General features: G+C 42.0%; 1 protein-coding gene across 1 annotated transcript in view; it reads right to left on the bottom strand.

Moving 5' to 3' along the window:
* Positions 1 to 3,908, bottom strand: part of znf827 (zinc finger protein 827) — a 113,189-nt gene extending 109,281 nt beyond the window's left edge. Inside the window, exon 1 of the mRNA XM_085276559.1 lies at positions 3,885 to 3,908. The gene's annotated coding sequence lies outside the window, so the exon portion shown is untranslated. The remainder of the gene's footprint in view (positions 1 to 3,884) is intronic.
* Between the last annotated feature and the right edge of the window lie 16,461 nt (positions 3,909 to 20,369).

The following is a 20,369-nucleotide window of genomic DNA, read 5'->3' as shown; positions in this document are numbered from 1 at the left end:
AAATGAATTCCGATTTGACCACCTTCAAAGCATCAATGCACCGAGGTGACCACAAGGTCAGCAGGGACTCCAACCTGTCCCTGTTCTTCTTTACACACACACACACACACACACACACACACACACACACACACACACACACACACACACACACACACACACACAGAGCACTCTAACCCCTATTGTACCCACTGCATTATCTACTTTTAGTTTGATCCTCCGGTTTCACAGTGTAAGTGAATTTCGTCAAGTTTTACATTATTAAAGGGCAGAAATAATTTATCTAATATTCATTATTTATATTTATACAAGGAGCTTGTCCGCAGGGACCAGGTCTCATTTTCAGCCTCATATTTTGTAAACAGGCAGTCGCACAAGTGACAGTTCCTTTGATTTAAAGAGACAGGCCTGCTTATGGAGAGTGATGCCTACCTTGAATTCAAATGGAAAGGTGATCAATTTTTAATTTTTCTTTTCTTTTTTCGGTGCGGCGTTTGCATTGACTCGCTCTCATATTCTCTGGCTGCTGTTGTCCCTTTCAAACGGACAACGGTGGCGGACAGGTGAGCTTGAAGCGGAAAACGTAGGCAGAAAATTCATCCGAGCAGCAGCCCAGAGAAAAAGAGAAAACGCCGGCTCGGAGAGGAGAGCACGTTTATTCTGGAAAACAAATGAAAGGATGACTTAAAGAAGATCACCCTTATAGAACTCATTTTAATCTTAATCCTCCATTTTTATGTTTTCTTTCCTTTTGTGGAAAGCCACAGACGACTTCTGCAGAAGCGTCTACAACCCCCCCACCTCTTTAAAAACCAATAGCATCACTGGCAAAGTCAAATGCTGATAACAAGTGAACTTCTTTGCTGAGAACTCACCGGAGGCTTGCGCATTAAAAAAACAGCATGAAGTTGGTCAAGACCGCAGGATTGCGTATGCAACTTTCCATGTTAACAACACAGAGCAGACAGACGGGAGGGCTGGCAGGGCCAGACAGCCGCATGCATGTTTGTTAGGCCGAGCGTGTCTGCCCCGCACCTCCACGTCAGCGGTGCCTGAGTAGCTGTAAGTATGAACAAAATCACTTTTCAAGGAGAATAATGTAGAACAACATCGTGTCAACTTTAGGATATATTTATATATTTCTCTGGGCGCGGCATTAATTTTAAAGGAGCATTTTTTTTTTTAAGTTGAGGAAAAGGGAACGCCGCGCTCCGATCGCGTTACGCCGCTATGCAAATGAACGAAATGAATGTCAGAATTTGCAGTGAAGAATTGATGAGGACAGAGAGCGCTTGTCTTGGTTGCGAGGCGCACGGATGACGGAGAGGACAAGTGACGTTCATTTTCAAAGGAAAGTTTCACGCCAGCTATCATGGCAGCCAGTGTGACTTGCAGATAAATTTTAATGCCCCACTCTGACGATTCTGTGTCACTCTCCCCCTTTTTCCTTTCTTTTTTTGTAAGAACCCATCGCTATCTCCTCTCCCTATCTGCGATAACATCCGAACAGACACATGTGCATGTGGCGCCAGGACCCAGAAAGCCTGTGCACATGGAAAAGAAAGATTGGGGGGGGGGAAGAGTCTTTATAAAAGATTCATCACAAATGTCTCTAATCCACTACTGCATTGTCAAGGAGATGTTATAAAGCACACATTGTAAATGGATTCTTCCCTCACTGACTAAAGTCATTTCTGCAGAGGGATGGGGGGAGTGGAGCCAGGGCGACAGGGGGCATCCTTGTGTGGCACCAGACAAGTACATAGTGCGAGCAGATGAGCAGCACTCTTTGGGACTGCATTACTACCTGTCCCCAGTGCTGCGCTGCCTGTGAGCCTCACTCTAATGTACAAGCCGGCCACATTCCCCTTGTCAAGGCCTTGACGTGCACATCAAAAATTACCCAACCTAAAGTGACAGCCCCCTTTCTTCCCGTCTCTCCCCTCTCTGCAGCCCAGCCTACTCTCCAACCTGCTAAAGGAGTGAAAGCCAAGACTGCCAGTGCCACTCTACAGCGTCAGGCACTTTATTTGTTCCTCACCGCAGGCAACCGGGAGGTAAAACAATATGGATGGCACTGTGGAAGCTCATAATATTAGCTTTAGCTGTGGGCACTTGGCCATAAATATCGCACTGCCTCATGGAGAATATGATTGGAGCCACTTGAAGTATCGGGCTTTTGAGCAAAGGTCTGGAAAAAAAAAGAAAGAAAGGAAGAAAAAAATATGGTGGCCGGGGTGTCACTACCTTTCTTTCATCTCTTATCAAATCACCCTTCAGCTCCTCCATCCTCCCAGTGCAAAGTGACACAAGTCTCTCATGCTTTTAGTGGCACTTTGAAAAATAAGACCTCAGTGAAGCAAAAATAATCACTCCTTTCAACACTTCACTTCATCTGGCGATGCTCTTCACTCCTCCATTTCGGAGCCTCTTCAATCATAGGCGATGATTTCGGGTATAATTTATGTATTTTCTGTTCGGGGGGGTTGGAAAAGGAAAAAAAAAGTGACAAGAAGAGCTCCGGCCTGCCACAAACACGCAGACAAACATCCACACGCACACGAAATCTGACACATTTTGTACAGCTTTGATCTCTTGCGCTGTCTGACTGTTACAAACGTGACACTTTACGGTCTGATCTGGTCTTTTTAACCCCTCGTGGTAATCCGGGAGTGCGTGTGTGTTTCAGGAATGATGCTAGAGAATTTGCGCGCTGTCTTGAATTCACATTTCTCTTGAGGACAAATTAACGTGTTATGGTTTCATGCTGGCACACGTGCAAACTTCCTTACAGATGTGTTCATCAAGATAAGAACAGACTGGATCGAGTAGGGCGATATGGACACCTCAGCCTGATCTGTAACAAAAAGATTTCTCTGTTTCTTTCTCCAATCAATAATCTTTTGTTGCTTGGATCTTTCCTCTGTGCTGCTCTGCGCATCCCCAGACTGACGCTGTTCAGTCAGTGCTACAACTCTATTAAGCTCAAAGAGAACTGGATAGGTTGTTTTTGGACACTACAAAACAACGAAGCAACCCCCCCCCCCAAAAAAAACAAATCAAAATGGACACAACTGTTTAAAAAAGATGCTTCAAGGATCAGCAAAAGCACCACAAATATAGAAAAATAGCCATTATAATAAAGATAAAATCATCCAGGGAAGACACAAGATTTAATTGTATATCTAGTTGTTTTGAGGCCATTCCCTTTTGAGAAGCCAAGGTTTTCCACTTATCTATAACTAATGGGTAATGAAAACTTGCTGTTTATATTTATATGCAATACTTTTTTTCTTTGTGCATGTGCCGATCGCATTTTAGATTCAATTTCTTTTCTTTTTTTGTAATATATGAGCTGTGACCAGAAGGCTCCTGGTATGAATCTAATGGATATGAGAACATGCAAATCTGCTGCTTTTTCACTCATTTTTTGTTCAGTCCTTGTGCCTGACCATTTTTTGAGGACTATTTTTTCTTTGTTAAGCCACTTAACACTGATCTATAAATCAGTCAAGCATAAAATGGCAACTAACTCAAGGCATGAACCAGTGTTGTGTCTACACATAACAGACAACTTGGCAAAGAACCACTTTTAAACTTTAGCCACCATTTAACCAGCAGCCATTAGCAAAAACATATCATTTGTTCCCATTTCTTTAGTTGAATCTATGAAAAATCCCAAAGTTAAGACAGTTTGACAGGCATATAATTTTATTTTTGCACCAAGAAGGTGATTCCCAAAGATTTAATAGCTGAAACCTTGGCATATCACATGGTGTGCAGTGTGTCCTTAAAAGAACTGAGGAAATTGAACAAGTGGACCACCAAAGGGAAGTGGTAGGCATAAACATGAAAAAAAAAATCTAGAAAAAAACCTGACAGACCTGAGAGATGCACCTGGACCTTTAGTTGATCCATCTACTGTTCCCTGAAGCCTCAGCAGAAATGGTCTCAGTGGAAGGGCGGCTGTCAAGAAGCAATTCATAAGGAAGGGAAACAGAAAGAAAAGTCTGATGCATGCCAAAGTAACAAGAACCTGACTGAAAATCAGCCGCAACAGGTCTGATGGAGTCATGAATCCAAATGAAAAAGTTTTGATTGAAATCATCATCAGTGTGTATGAAGGAGGTCCAGAGAGAGGTACAACAGCAAGTGTCTATCTACATGTTCTGGGACAACATTTGAGCCTGTGGTGTCGGGAATGTTGCCAAAATGGAATTATGAACGCAGAAAAGTTCAATTTTTGATCCAGGATGCAATACGATCTGGAAAGTGTCTGACTGATAACAACTTTATTTCTCGGTGTCACAAGTTGCTGGACTTATTTCCCATTTCCCCAACAAAATATAAAGAAATGAAGAGGGACTCAAGACTTCAGCACAGTACTTTTCACATTATGACTTAATGAAGTTTTCCCAAATACCTCAATAAAAAATCTGAAGAAATAACACAAGCAGTTAAAATAAAGTGTTGCTTTCACATGTACTCAGACTGCTCTAGATACACTGAAGGCACGCTGTCAGGAAAAGGTCAGTAAAGTATAAACACACACACACACACTCAAAACTCTTTTCAGCATAGGAACACAACGAAGGAAAAACTTCACGGCATGTTGAGTTCATCATTTATATCTGGAGCTGTACGAACTGTTTTTCCAGTACAGTCACTGTTATTTTTCTGTGAGGAACTTTAAAACAGATGTTCAGATGTAGTGTTAGTTTGAACTGGATTTGAAGCAGAAGCAAACCAGAGAAACAGCATCGGCCCTTTCTCACTCCTCCTTCTCTTGTATCCACATAAGCACACACACACACAGGCGCGCTTCCATCTGAGCCAGGTCACTTAGGACCACTGCCTCATGACTTTAACTAAGTTACACAATCCTCGCCTCTGCTGTCTTTTAATCTCCACTTTCCCTCCTCTCACATCACCCTCCTCCTGCACTCGCATCTGTGTGCATCTGTGTCCCCAACTGCTGTGCAATTAAAGAGAAATGAGCAGTGCTGTTAGTTCATAAAAAAAAGGGGGTGAAAAAACATAATGTAGTTTGCGTGTCACCATAAATTTGCCGCATGCTGAAAATTTAAAAGAGCTTATGAATAATTCGAGGGGAGCGCAAAGGGGAAGAAGGGTGGCGGTGGCACTCGCGGGCTGGGGTGGTAAAAGAAATAGAGTGAATGTGGAGGAGAAGACAACAAGAGAACAAGGGAGGATGGAGGGGTGTGAGGTGGGGGGGTGAGGTAGAGAAATGACACTGTTATTCATCCAGGCCTTCGTCACAAGTTTGGAGTGAAAGACGCGAAACTTCAAGCGTGCGCTCTCCCGTGGGTGAGATACTGCAGTTCAAACAAAGTAAACAACTGTTTTACTCTGATGCACACTTTAGTCTTGCTGGAGGCTAACTTGCCTTCCTGCTGCAGCTGGTATTGTGGCACACTTTGCCGACAGGGGAGAGCGCGAAAATTGTTGCGGAGATCTCACAGTATTCTAACCGAGTGTGGCACGCCGGAGACTCAGCCTTGTTATTTACATAAGACGAGCAGGTTGGCTTTCATGAACGAGGAGCCGCTCAAGTAGAAAAGGGTCATGAACGCAGTGTGACACGATACAAATATGCGCTTGCTCGCGGAGAACTTTAACTGACGGAGACGAGGATGCCCATCTGTGAAGAACAGCGGTCCTTAGTGGCTTTATTGCATTTCTACTGAGCTGCATTTGGCAAATTTTGATCCCTCATTTTTGGTCTAAATGTGAACTGCCACAGTGATGATCACCTTTGATGGGGTCATTACAGCCTGATATAAACTATTCAAAAAGCACAGCTAAATTGTGCTGTAAATTGTGAATAATGCACTCAAGATCCAGTACATGCAAAGCAAGAATGTGAAAAACATTCAAACATAGAAAAACAGATAAAACGGGGCAGAAAAAAACAAAAACAAAGAAAAAATAAAGCAACGTAGCCTGAGGTGAGCTGCAGCTGTTTAGTGAAATGATAAGACTTTAATGTTTCACCTGGTCCAGGAGAAAATCTCCCACAAGAACACATATCAAAGCGCCTGTTTTTTTAAAAGAGGATTATACCGAAAACACGCAAGCGTTTGTGCAGGATGCAGGTTGTTTATCTGAATATCATCAAGTCCTCAGTCTGGAGGCCTTAACCACCATTTATTCCCCCTCTTAAATGTGGGATTTGGGCTTCACTTTAAAAAAAAGAAGAAGAAGAAGGAAGAAAGAAAGAAAACAGCCTTCAGCCTTTCTACTGTAGCAATTTAACTTCTAACAAAAATACACACAGGTTGGGAGTGTGATGATCCATGTAGAGCAGCAAGATAAATAAGGATTAAAGCCAGTTTAGTTTAGAGACGCACGCAGTAGACGCTCGCGGTCGTGGAGGAGAGATTAAACAGACGGACGTTGTTGTGGAGGAGAAAAAAGCGAGCGGAGAGGGACTCATGAGAAGCTGCTCGCCTCCTTTGAGCTAATTACAGTCTAAATACAGCACTACTGTCTTTACACAGGTTACTTATGATCTTTAGATTCTCATTTGTCCCACAATAGAAGCGGGTCATAAAACACCCATCAGCTAATCTGCTGATTTAACCTCTGGGGCTAATGGTCAGTGTTTCTGCAATTCCAGTTTAGCCAGTTGATATTTATTCTCCACTTTCACGTTTGCAGATATAATGAGTTGCAGATAAATAAATTCAGAAAATGCAATAGAAAGCTAAATCATGGTTAACACGGACAACAGCTGATAGACAGGCATTTCCATGTCAGAATCAGGCTTTAAACGCACACATAAAGCAGAGAAACGTTTTCATAAATACTCATAAACAAGCAGGATACAGTAGAAAGGTTCAAAATCTGGCCAGTGCTAGCTTAGCTTTGTTTGCTGAAGAACAGTTGCTTGATCAGACATGTAATGTCCATTGCCTTCAACAACTTAAACTTTCAACAGATTCAACGTGCTTGATTTTATTTAAGCTTATCACACAAACATGTGCATCAACTGAGTTTTTCAGACACGCAATAACAGCGTGTATACAGTAACCAATCAAAATAACCCTCAACACCCCCCTCACAATCGGACAAATGTTACCACACACAACAAACTGGCGCATTGCTTTCTGCTCAAACGTACATACTAAATAAGATATGGGGGAAAATGAACCCATTTCCCCTCTTGTTACTTTCAAATGCAAATTGGGTCCTTCATTAAAATGTGTGGCTAAACTTCATTAGCAGCAGATATTGATTTTCGGGGGTACGACGATCTGATAGGCCCTATAGGCAAGTGAAGGTACAAAGGTTTGTCTAAATGCTAGCTGGTAGTATGTGGCTGGCGGCTAAGTGCAGTTCTGGCTCTGAGAGATATGGAACATCTGGAGAGGTAACATTTACATAAGCTTCTCTTTGTACATGGGAACCTTCATTAACATTGAGCTGCTTTGAACTGAGGATGAGATGGTAATATGGATGAAACTGAAGTTAGGAGTAGAGGCATTGTTGCAACCATGTGCTGATTTCTTTGAGGGTATTTCCTGTTCTATTTGCAGAAACCTGGTCTTAATATCAGAATTGTAAGCGTCAAACTGCCTGGGCCAAAAACTACTCAACTATTCTGACTTCAGTCTTTAGGGTCCACAATGAATAGAAACATACACAAATAGCGTTTAACTGACATACATGAGAGTTAATTGTTTAATTTGCTTAATATTGTGAGCTAAGTTAGCAACATGTTAGAATATGACAACTGCTGTGCTGCTGTGATAGCTTGGATTGGTCTCCTGGTAGAAAAGAAAAGTGTGCAAACATTTGCGCACACACCCCCACATAGGCAACTCAAAGTGCAGCATCTTGTCGAAGGATGCTTCGACATGAAGACTAGAGAATTGATCCACAGACCTTGTGATTAGTAGCCACCACCTGCTATAGTGCTATGTAGCCTAATGCCACAAAAATGCATGAGCCAGACATTTCTGTGCAGAATTGAGGTATAATGAGAGGATCCAAAGGGTCACAAATGTACCTTTTCCTGCTGACACACACCTCTGCTGACCGGTCTCCTCACAATGAAACCTCTAGCCCTTTCTTTAATTTCTCCAGCACTCCTCCTCTCTGTGACACCCAGGTCTGCACTATAGACTCTCTCTTAATTCCATCTCATTATTTCTCCAAACATGGTCGCAGTTTGTGGCTCCCCCTCAATCAGTGGCCGGCCTAACCCCCTGATCTCTGGCAAATGGGGGGCCAGTTGTGCGCCACTCCTCACACCGTGTGGAGCACACAAAAGGCCGTGACTCAAATTGCGGAGGATTTAGGCCCTAATCTGTCTTTACTCTGTCGAAAAATGGATGGCTTGGATAGAGACCAGAAAAGCAAGAGAAAAAAGGAGGAGGGGGTGGTGATAGTTTTTATAGGATGGAGGGTATAGAAGCATTAAGAGCATGCCCCCAGTTGGGGAAAACATCTGCTCTTCATCATCAGGGTGCTGGTCCAAAGCCATGTTATGTTTGTGAGTGTGCTGAACTTGGAGGCTGTGGTCGGTAGGCAGGGACTAACATGGCCCGCTTTACATTTTTAAAAAGCAACACACGAGGCGTCTCCTAGAATCACGTAGAGTGTAAATTATTGAAATTATCCCCGGTGTCAGTGGTCTAAAACAGCACAACATGATGCAGAGACGTACGTGGCTCTGCCTGCCAGGTCCCCCAACACACTTGTAAACAACTGTAATTCTGTGCAAAGCAAGCTCAAGTACAGAATGTCCGCGTGTAATTTATTTATCATTTATTTATCTGCCTACCAACAGGCAGCTGGAGGTGATAGATACTCTGTTTACCCCACTGTGAACATACTCACCCAGGCCACACGCGAAGACTCACAGACAAACCAAGCATCAGCTATGACTGCAGCGTTGCTTCAGATGACTTTAAGTTTTGCTCATGTCATCGCCTATCACAAAGAGGAGAGAAAATCTCAGTGGTGTTTCTTAAATCTTAAATTTAGCCCTTATTTCTATGATTTAATAAACATCACATTCAACAAAGCCATTATTAAGGTCAAGTAACACTACATCCTGCGATTCCCTGAGTCCTAACACGGTCAAAGAGTCTGTAACAATCTTTTCCAGCGGACAGGAGAGAAGTTTTTTTAAACCCCTTTCAACATTTACTCTTCCTTCCACATGAGGAAACACAGGTAAGTCCTGTATGTGCTCCCGAATTAAGTAAAAGCCTGGCTTGGCTTGAGGGCTCCACAGACGCAAATAGAAGACACAAGAATGGAAGTCCTGAGGTCAGCTGCAGGATGTGACCAGTGTGCTCCAGTAACGCCCCCCCACCGAGCACGACCTTTTCAGACCTCCCAAAAACAGAGAGACCGGGTCAAAAACAGGATATACAGATGTAAACAAAAGAACCATGTTCAAGGAAATTCAGCACATCAAATCCGTCCTTGCCACAAGACAACAATTGCGTGCATGTCCGACAGCTCTGAGTGCACTGGGTCAAAGGTCTACATCTGTAAATAGTGACCATTACAGTGGGCCACTTGAGCCAGATTTTATCGTTTGCTTAGTGTCCCCTTTGAAATGAGATAAAAGCCAATAAATTTGCCAATAAATATCATTTTTTGTCACAAAAAATGTATCCATGGTGTAAATTCATTGAATCAATTTCAACCGTAGTGATGAATAGTGAGTTGTTTACCTTTGAGGAAACAAGAGAACTGGTGCATCTCAGACAGAAATGGATTTATTGACTCTGTTGCACCATCCAGTCCGTCCACTTCCTGTAATTAGATGGTAAAAAAAAAAAAGGATTTAAAAAAAGTAATATTTTCATTTAACTCTCCTATTTGTTTACCCTGTTAACGACCAAGCTAACAATCTTGCAAAATTTGCATAGACTATGCATTAAATATGGGGGCTTTCACCCGTTGGTTTCTGTACGCACATCAAGTGACAGTATAAAAGATGGACATAAAAAAAGAAAGAAAGAAAGGAAATGAAGCCAATTTGACTTCTGACCTGCACTCCATCTGAAGGCCACCAGATGGCGAGAGTTGCGGCTGAAAAAAGACAGATCGAAGAAAAAGGAAAATGGCTTTCAGCCTTGGTCACTGTAAACACTTTCCTTTGGTGATAGTTGCTCATTTTGGGTCATACTGCAAATTAGTGATACAGGGTATTAAAGTGGACACTTATCTCTGGTGTGCTCAGTGGCAAATGACTTGTGACTGACAAGTCATACAGTCTGTGTTTCCATATTTGGAAGAAAGGGTATAGTGTTAAGTTAGCAGCTAATGCTAGCTTGGTTAGCATACCTTGACTGCATAGTTGTATCACATACAGTGAATTATTGCTAAACTCCAAATAAAATAATACTTACTTATTAGGAAACCTGGATACAGCATGCCAAAATATTTGTTAAATAACTGTATTTAAAAAAGGCACCAAAGCTCCAAACATGATCAAGATGCTCAGTTCACCAAAATATTAGCGAGGCTTCAAGGCAGCTAGCAGCCCATTTGTCACTTAAAGCAGCTCAATAAAAATTGAAATATTTAAGCGTCAATACAAAGGGCCAGCCTTAAGTCACCTCTAATTTATTTGCAGTTTTTAGTCCTTTATTTTCCTTTGTTTTCTATCCCAGAGGTCACCACTTGATAGTAATCTAGCTAGCTACTCTATGCAAACTTTTCCCATGTTCAGCACCTCAACAACAAAAAATTACGTACAATACTGATGAATAAAACATGCCAGTGTAAACCAGCCAGCCAGTTAGCTACAGTGGAAATAGAAATAAACTCTGAGAACCACTCCAGCTAGCCTAGCTGGACTAGTATTTTATGAGGAGACATGCTGGATCCTAAATCAAGGAATTTCCTTAAAACCTCTATAAAATATAATATAATAATATTATTTTGGAGCTTATGTCAAAACCTCAACGAATGAAAAATCATTATCTTTAAATAGGAGATGGGTTTTTTCTTACTAATCTGCTCACGTCAGGTTTAGCCTATTGTTATATTCAGAGGTGAAAAGTCTTGAGTTTTAGGAATTTTACAGGCTCAGTGATATTTTAGATAAATGATAGTTATGCCTTTTCCCTGTAAGCCCACACATATACTGGACACTACACTGCCCTGCCCAAGCAGAAGAGCTGTGCTTAACCAGCCCCAGGGAGCTAGATTATGAAGAACAACCATCTGATTTCTTCTTCCTCCTCAGACCCCTTACTTTTCCTCCAAAACCTCCCATCTCATCACCGCCTCTCACTCGCCCCAGCCTCCTCTCACTCGTATGATTAAGGGTCAAGCGTGCCACCTCGTCTCCAGGCCATCATTAAAAGGGCGACAGAAAAGAGAACGAGAGTGAGAGAGAAAGACACCCTGGCACACAGGGCTAATGAAAGCCATGAATCACAGTGTGGTCTTTAAAGAACATATTAGTGGCATCATTAACTCTGCACAAAGGCCATAGCCGGGGTGAACAGACAGGTCGCTCCACCAGTCTGCTGCCCCACCCCCTGCCACCCGCCCCTACCGCTCTGCCTTTCATATCCCCAAGAGCTGCCTCTCATTAGAGAAGCACCCACACTGCCACATATGTCCCACAGTCCTTGACTATTTGCCTGATAAATTTGAGAGCCATCTAAGGTGTAACCTAAAATAACTGGCACAGCGTGTTTTCAGAGTGGCCCAGACAAACTCCAAAACATAAAAAACAAAAGCTCCCACTTCTGCTTTCACGAGCAAACAGCAGACATAGATTCGGTGGACATGTTCCTCTTAACCTGCCACTTCCTGTTTGAACAAAAACAACTCTCCCTGCAGACGCCCTGCAGCGGGGGCCTGTGGGCGCTCCTCACGGGCAGTGACCTTTTCACACAGCCTCGGGACAAAGTGGGTCTCTCAGCTCACCCTGGAGCAACATCCACCACCACCACCACTTCCCTCCAAGTGCCCCTTTCCTAGCCTCCTTAGGCAGGACCTGATGGTGTTTGCTGGTAGATGCTGGAGCCTCTCCATCAGAGGTGTGTCTGGAGCCCCCCGTGCTCGGGGAGTGAGCCCAGGCCTCATTAGGCGCTCCATGATGAAATGATCTGAAAGGCCCCAGCCTCAGTCAGCACCAGCCAGCAATCACAGCAGCCTGAACTGGAAAAGCTCATCTCAGGGCCCCACAGGCGTTAAATCATGGATAACCTTCTTGTTTCTCTCGCAATCTAACTATCTGCACCCCCTAACTTGCTGTGTCTCACTCAAACTATGTATGGCTCGCCTCTCCTGTCTTTTACTCTTTTTTTACTTTTACCCCTCTTTTACGCCCCCCCACCCCCACCCCCCCCCCCCACCCCCACTACAGCTACTCACAGACCACACTGTACTGTACTTTACTGCTTCACTCGCCAGAGACATCAAAGTTTAACACCTACAACTTACAGCTCTCGGTCGCATCTCATCTCTCACTTTCCATGTTCCTGTCCCGGATTGTTTCTCCAAGCTTTTCATCATGCGTTGTAATTGCAATTCTTTTTTTCTGTCTTTTTAACTCTTTACCGCACCGATGTCCTTCTCTGACCATTGACTTTTTTCTTCCATTTTTCTTACGGCAAGACACATTTAAATCTTTTACAGCAATAAAGTAAAGTCCAACTTTGGAGAATTTAAGCAGCATCTACTGGAGATATGGTTGAAGATTTAAATTTATAAGATTATATCATATATTATGCAGAGAAGGACTAATATACGATTACAATACTTAAATATCTAAACATCTAAAGTCAAGCTCTCTTTTCCAAGCACAAGAACAATTATGGTCAACAGCATGTAGTCGAATAAAAATGTGAGTTTTTGTTTCCTGTCACTTTTATTTGATACATTATTTAACTGTATTATCATTGCCAGCACAATGTTATAACTGCCTGATGTGCAGGCAATTTTTATTCTGCTGGATAGTTTAATATATGCCACCACATTACATTACAGTCTATCTGTCTTTCTATCTGGCCTTGACACTGATGATAAGATTCGGTTCCTGCTTTGAAATTATAATCATAATTCCCTTCAGATGAACTGCACCGGTGACATGCAGGTGCCTGCAGGTATGCAGGTTTGAAGCATAGCCGGCTCCGCATGCGCCACCGAAAGAATCAAAGTAACAGCTCTCTGGGAAGCAGGGTGCTTGAGTACCTATCAGAGTAAAGGGGAGTGATTTTAGGGGACAGTGAAGAGATATTAGTGCCTCATTCCTGTGAGGTATTACTCGCAATCCAAAACAGAGGAGTGGAGTAGCGGGAGCATATGATTGTAAGTATTATGCTGCCTTTCTTGAATATATGCTTGAATAATTGAACGCCACTTAGTCCCATTTGAAAGTTTGAGCGTGTTGTGGATCAACTGCACCTATGGCGGGTCAGTGTGGCTAGCAGGGACAGGTATTTACACTACGGCTTCTAATATATTCATGAAATGCAGGGCATGAGAATTTTTCTGAAACCCTCACGTATGTAAGTCGCAACACACAGAGCCATGGATAATTAAAGACTGTCGCAAATGCTTTATTTCTGCAAGCAAAACATCCCTCCCCTGCCCTTAGCTCCACACCTTGTATGAAAAGCATAATTCTATAATAAAGCTAGTTTAGGGGAAACCTAATGTTATATTAAAGCAGAGTTAATCTATGCACGGGGAGCCTTCTTACCATACATTATTATGCGCTACAGAATGCTTTAATGTGCAAAAAAGACCCGCTTTTTTTGGCCAAGAGTAGACATTATATCACCACAGGTTAATAAAACTTTGGGTTTCTTAATTTTTCATAGTGGTTAGTGCATATGTAAATATTTAATGAGGTCTTTATGCTCCAGATATTCCAACAAAAAGGTTAATAAGCTCTAAGATGGAAGATAGGGTATATAATCGCTAGTCTGTCCTACAGAGGAAGGAGGACTGGTGGAGAAGTAATAAAAAGGCCAAAAGAAGGAGGAGAGAAGGATACAAAATGACACTTTAACTGCTCTATGAAGGAAAAACATATAAAGAAACAATATAGAATTGTGACGATGATATAACCGAGTCTTTTATAAATGTGTGCTTGTGTGGTGCGGGACTGCAACAAATGTTAAAACTATTAGAAAATAGCATGTTTTTGTGATCACATACACAAACGTATTAAAGGATTCTGACGATGTTTGCTGTGGATTATCGCTTAAATATCAAACTGAGAAAGATAACAGCCCGCCAGTCGATTTACTGGCTAATCATTTCAGCCTTACATTAAGGAGACACTTATACAGGACACACGTTAACAGGTACAGCGGTTAAAATGTAACCTTTAGGCTGTCCCTGACTCAGTTATAGGCTCTCAATCGAGCGGCGCTGTTTCTGTTTAATTAAACAAAGCCACCAAACAGCAAACAACTGTACTACTTAATTTAATTTATGAAAAAAATATTAATGAATAGCAGAACTGTTAACAGCAGCCCTCTATCAGCACTTGAGTGCCCTCCATGTAAGGCGGGCATTTCATTTCTACTTATAAAATAAAATCTACATACTGAAATCAGCTGGGAAGCCCAAACGCCGCTTTCATTTAACTCATCTTCCACCATTACGGCATGAAAGCCCTGTCCCGTCTGAAGCATATAGCTCTCTCCTTAATTAACACACACTGTGGTGTGTTGCAATATCAAATTAATATTTCAGGGCTGCTTCGTTTTTATGGCCACTACCATTTGAATAGGCCTTAATAGAGTGACAAGACATTCCCACTGAACACTGTCCCATGAAAAATGCACAAGCCACTTAAAACCAATGGCTAGTCACAAGAAGACACTTGGCCCCTCAAGACAAACCATGACTTCTTTCCTGATGAGAGGAAAGCAGGCATATTTTCAGCACCCACTGAGGAAAGTAATGCTCTCCCCAGCGCACACATCTGTTATGAAGATTGGATGAAATGGTTTGATAGTGAAACATTAGCTTCTTTTAAATCTCACGCCTGGTGAGCATTCTTCAAGTGTAACGCAGGGTTAATAATTAAAGTGCCCTATTCGCCATAGTATTAATTGTCAGGGCCATCTGATAGTCTTCTTGCCAAAAAAAAGAAAGAAAAGAAAGCCTTGGACTCAGAGGTTGCTTTAGCATATTTGAGCTGAACATCTGGCTGCAGATGAGCTCATTATGAATGGAAATACAATACAAAACAGAGCAGACTGAAAAGGTCTGTACTGAGACTGTTTTCATAGGCCCGACGGAGGCTTAAAATAATCAATACATCTGAAAGAATACGGGGTTAGAAGGTCGAAAGAATTCTTCGGGGGTGGCCGAAGGTCAGTTTATTCACTTACTAATATATGCTGCAAGCGACTGAATCCTGTCGACCTCATTTGAGTCAAATACGTCCCAAAAGACCTGTTGGTGATTTTTTTTGAAGCCCATCCAGACGTTCACGCAGGCAGCATATTTAGATGTTTCCGTCGGTGCACCTCTGCCTCTTTAACCGTTTCATCAGGCGGCACACACATCGGATCCTCTCCTTCATTCTTTGATTATCCAGCACTTGCCCCAGTGTGATTACGAGTAGTCAGTAAATACAACTGTGTTTACAGGGACGTAACATTATTAGGGCTTGCAGCGAATCGAGCTCCTCTAACTGTGCAAACTGCTGAAATATTAAAGCCAATAAGAGTCAAATAACATCTGGGGAGGTCTGGCAAAGAGAGGGAAGGAGAGAGAGTGAGCAAAGTTGTTGACTGTAATGTCCTGATCGGCTAACAAAGCACCTGTGATGATATTCTCTTTAACCGTTGTTCTAAATATGGGACTTGTCTACTAAAGTGTTTTAGGGAACTTTTCATACCTGCAGTCAGTAATTACACTGATGGCACCTGTAAGAATGTCCACATACTTATGCACACTGATAGCACAATTGTACATGAATGAGACAAAATTAGAAATAGCTCTGATTCTCCCGAATTGATCTAACTTCCATATAAAATGTAATTTTTAAAGATGAAACATGAGAGTTTTCCGCTTTTGGTTATTTACTTAGTGTGACGTCGGACCCCAGCACACGCTCACACACGCCGTGGTTATGGTGACACACACTTCTTTTATTATATACTGTGGTTTTGGCTTGACACATGGGACACAGACACTCCCGCTCAGTAGTCGCTCTCCTTCTTCCTCGACTGTCATTGAAACATAACAAGAATCTCAATCTCGTCCCAAACACCTGTTCAGCCCCGCCTCCGCGCCGCCCCATGAGCTCACGTGCCACTCCTCCTCTGCAGCGGGCCAGAGACCACACCTACGCCACACTTAGTTTTTCATTTTAACCTTCATTTAACCACAATGTGAAATTCTTAAGATTAAGACTCACTTTTGCCCCAGTGTCCTGAGCTGACATAGACAACATTAACCTGTTTTCCAGAAGACGTTTCTGGAAAAACTTGCACAAGCACATGGAGAACATGCAAAGCTCCACATTGAAACCATAACCCTTTTACTATGAGCCACTGTGCTCCTCATGGTGAAAAGGTATATTTTTTAAATGCTCTCTCTATCTAGAAAAAACAAATGTTAAGATATTTCCTGAACCTTTACCTTTAACTTGACCTTAAAGCTATTTAAATAGAAAGTGATTCAATGCAATGAGAAAACAAAACCAAAATGGAGAAAATGTACAGCACACAGTACACTGTGAATCTAAATATATATCTATATATCTATATAGATATATAGATATATAGATATATATGACATATATAATCGATTCAGTCTATAAAAAAAGCCACAGATGTCCCTCCGCATTATTTGATTTTAACTGATTTTTAGTGTTATATCGGTGAATTGTGCAGCAAATAAATGCTATGGAGGAGAAATGAAGAGGGAAACGCTTCTCAGAGAGTAACTGGTGATGATGATTGAAGGGTTGAGGGAGGAACAGAGGAGGAGATGAAAAGAATTTGGGATGACAGGATGAGACAGGAGAAGAAGAGGACCCCACACGATGGGGGGCCTGAGAGGCCGTCTGCAGCGTTGCCTGATTGACACACAATTGCAGCGCTGCTGCCGGGGCACCTCCCAGAGTTTGGAGAAACAGCACAAGGCGCACCCACTGCGAGCAGGCAAATACACCTGTTCATACAGCCAAAATGACAGGTAGGAATACACAGAAAGACAGAACCACACAGGCATATGGTGAGGAAGAAAAGTAAGGTATTCTTTGTCTGTCATGTGAGAGCTATTTCTGAATCAAAGGCAGGTGAGATATGCATCCATTGATCTGCAGCAGGAAAGAGGGGCTAAAGCTAAAAGGGAAGCAGCTTCAAAAGGCGCATAAAGGAATAAATAACCTTCAGGGGGAGACTATTTAGGTAGAGGCTGGTTTATAATTAGGCGGCAGGCCTACTGCTTAGGATCACTAGTACATCTTTGCCACTGCTGATTGAGTGTGTGTGTCACTGGGTTGACCGTGCAAAGGGATCGTGCAACCTGTCAGCCATAATTCATACATACAGTGCAGAGTAAAGCCGTGCATCAGCTCGCTGCAGTGATACAATTTTGTCTTTTCTCTCTTTCACCTACATATTTGGGGCAGACAAAAACAGCTTTTAGCCGCTTCCTCACCTTCTGTAATTGGATTTCATATTCTTAAAATTTCCTAGAAAAAAGAAACTAGTTTGAAATTAGTGCATATCGTGGTAATTAAAAAAAAAAATCAGCAATGCATAAACTTATCATCAGCTGCAGTCTGCATAAATGTGCCTCAGTATTTATGGCACAGATACATAACCAAGCTTTGTATGCATAGTCAGAACTTGATTATGAATCTGTGACAAAGACTTCCATTGTACTTCAAGACCTACATATAAATTATCCACACTGTTGATGGCACGTTCCTTTGTTCTAGAGAATACAGCCACTGCAGCTGATTCTGACGGCATATTCCACCTTATTGGAATTTATGCTATATCAAGATTTTCTTGCTTTTGGAAAACAAACTGCTTCTACTTCAGTTTTCTAGATGCCACAATCATCAACACAGTGGCACAAACACGCGTGTGGAGCTACAAGTCAACAAGTTGCATCTGTTAAATTCAGAGCATAAAAGGTGGCGGAAAACGGGGCTCGACATGACCGCAGGAAGACGATTATTTACTGCTGTCGGGGGAGAAGCTCTAATGTAATCAGCCTCTGACGCAGCCCGATTGTAAGGCATAACCCTCTCTTTTCATTCACATCAGATCAGTTTTATGCTCACATACTCTGAGCTGACACCCATTAAGGTTCCCAAAGGTCCATGACAAGTCCTTTGTCTCTAATGGAGGAGTCGACAAACAACCTGTGAGCGCGGGAGATCAGGAAACGCTGATGGAGATGCAAGAGAAGCGGCAAGAGTGAGAAAAGGGATAGAGTGGAAGGTGTGTGTGTGTGTGTGTGGGGGGGGGGACACAGAAAGACAACAACTGACATCTCAGGGAATTTCACAGGGATGGCTAATCCAATGTGATCAGCGGAAGATTTTAATATTTAAATAGCCAGCAACGCACCAGAAGTTTCTAATTAAATTATAACTCATGCTTGAAAAGCAAAAGTGCATGTGTTGTGGGAGCTTAAATAATTCAGCCCGCCCTATATCTCGTCTTTCTGTTAACCTGGAGACAAATGGCACTTGCTAGGGCTTTTAGACAGGGGGCTGGCACTGTCAGAAACATGAACAACATCAGCTTGTAAAGGGCCTCACCCATCAGGGCCCAAATCCAAGCTGACTGGCCTCACTACAGAACAACGTCTCCAACCTACGAATTAATTTGGTTAATTAATTCATTATTAATTACCTTAAAGGCCACACAACATTGGCACATAGTAAAAAGATGACAGGAAAAAAGCCTCCTCCTAATGAACCGGAGATGTTAATGAGGCACCAGACATCTATGTGCTGGCTCCGCTCACTATATCATCCCACCTGCGTGCTCCTATTAGAAGTTTCCAGCAAAAAAAAAAAGTATCAGAAAAGAGTTTATTAATTAATACAGTCTTGAAGGATATATGAGACGCTCACAATATCCATGAGAAGCGTAAAATATTTAGGGTGGTAACATTCATATTAATGGCAAAATTACACATACATCTCAGAAATTAAATTAGAATTCGACCCAACATTGATGGCAGAGTCATGTCAAGCATATAAATGTACTTATGGCTCGAGGTTAGAATATCTCTTTTCATTCATTATTTTTCTTTTTTTTCCTCTTTTTTTTTACCACCAGGTATCTTCGCTTTTGGCTACTCTGCCCTTGCGGCGTAATTCCAGAAAAGAATTACATTTTTGATGGGAACTAATTAGACAGGCCTTTACCTGAAATTCTTCCAGACTGTTGCGTGTTCCTGAGTTGGGATGATGGCGCTATAACTTATTGAGGGGCACCAACTGTTCTAACTTCTGCTCAGGAACGGAGAGAGCTCAGAGGTCTGCTTCTCACAGATTGTACTTTGCAGAGCAGAACAGAAGAGACTCTGAAAAACAAACTCCAAAGAGACAGAAAGTCAATCAGTCTACAAAGGCAGATTTCACTCTTTTAAAAAAAAAAAGAAACCTTCATCTCTTCCGTGCTGCATACTTCCATACTTGCACTTGCTATTTTGAGTGCATTTACACCGACAAATCTGGCAGCTTATGCACCTGAATGTGGGGCAATGTACAGTAAAGACATATTTCCCCTCTTTTCTTTATTTCTTTGCTAGGAAACATGCATGAAAATCCAGTATATGGGATAAAAACAGAATTTGTGGAATTCTAACAACCTTTAAAGTAAATATTTAGCATGACTACCTCTATTCTTCAAAACTTCTTAGGCAGGTTTCTTGTAATTCTTTTTAACTAGCCTCCAGAAATTATTCTCAGGGCTTCTCTGTGTGTCCTTCTATCCATGTCTCTTTTTTCTGTATTGGCAGTGTAGATGTATTGAGTGGTGGATCAAAATCTGATTGTACTTTTCTGCATCCATAATTCCACCAATTCGGACAAGATCTTCAGCACCACTGACTGGAATGCCATCCCAAACCTCCACCGTGTTTTACAGATGAACGTGTTTTACATGCCTCACTCATAACATCCTGTGTACTTACTGAAACACTGGATGCATCTCTCAGGTCTTTTGTCTTTCTTTGCTCCCATTTCTTAAGGATTTTCAGATACTGTTCATCAGCTCCTCATAGTTTTCTTTTTAGGCCTACCGCTTCTTATTTCGTCCACCATTTGCCAAATTTCCTCAGATTTTATAAGAACGCATTGCTCACCATATACCAAATTTTACACTAATATTTGGAAATCTCTTTGTTGGTGCAAAAATACT

Source organism: Mchenga conophoros, linkage group LG6 (assembly GCF_057382185.1).
Source record: "Mchenga conophoros isolate Kocher_MC1m ecotype Shallow Benthic linkage group LG6, M_conophoros_male_GT1.1, whole genome shotgun sequence".
NCBI lineage: Eukaryota > Metazoa > Chordata > Actinopteri > Cichliformes > Cichlidae > Mchenga > Mchenga conophoros.
This window is presented reverse-complemented; position numbering and strand designations above follow the sequence as displayed.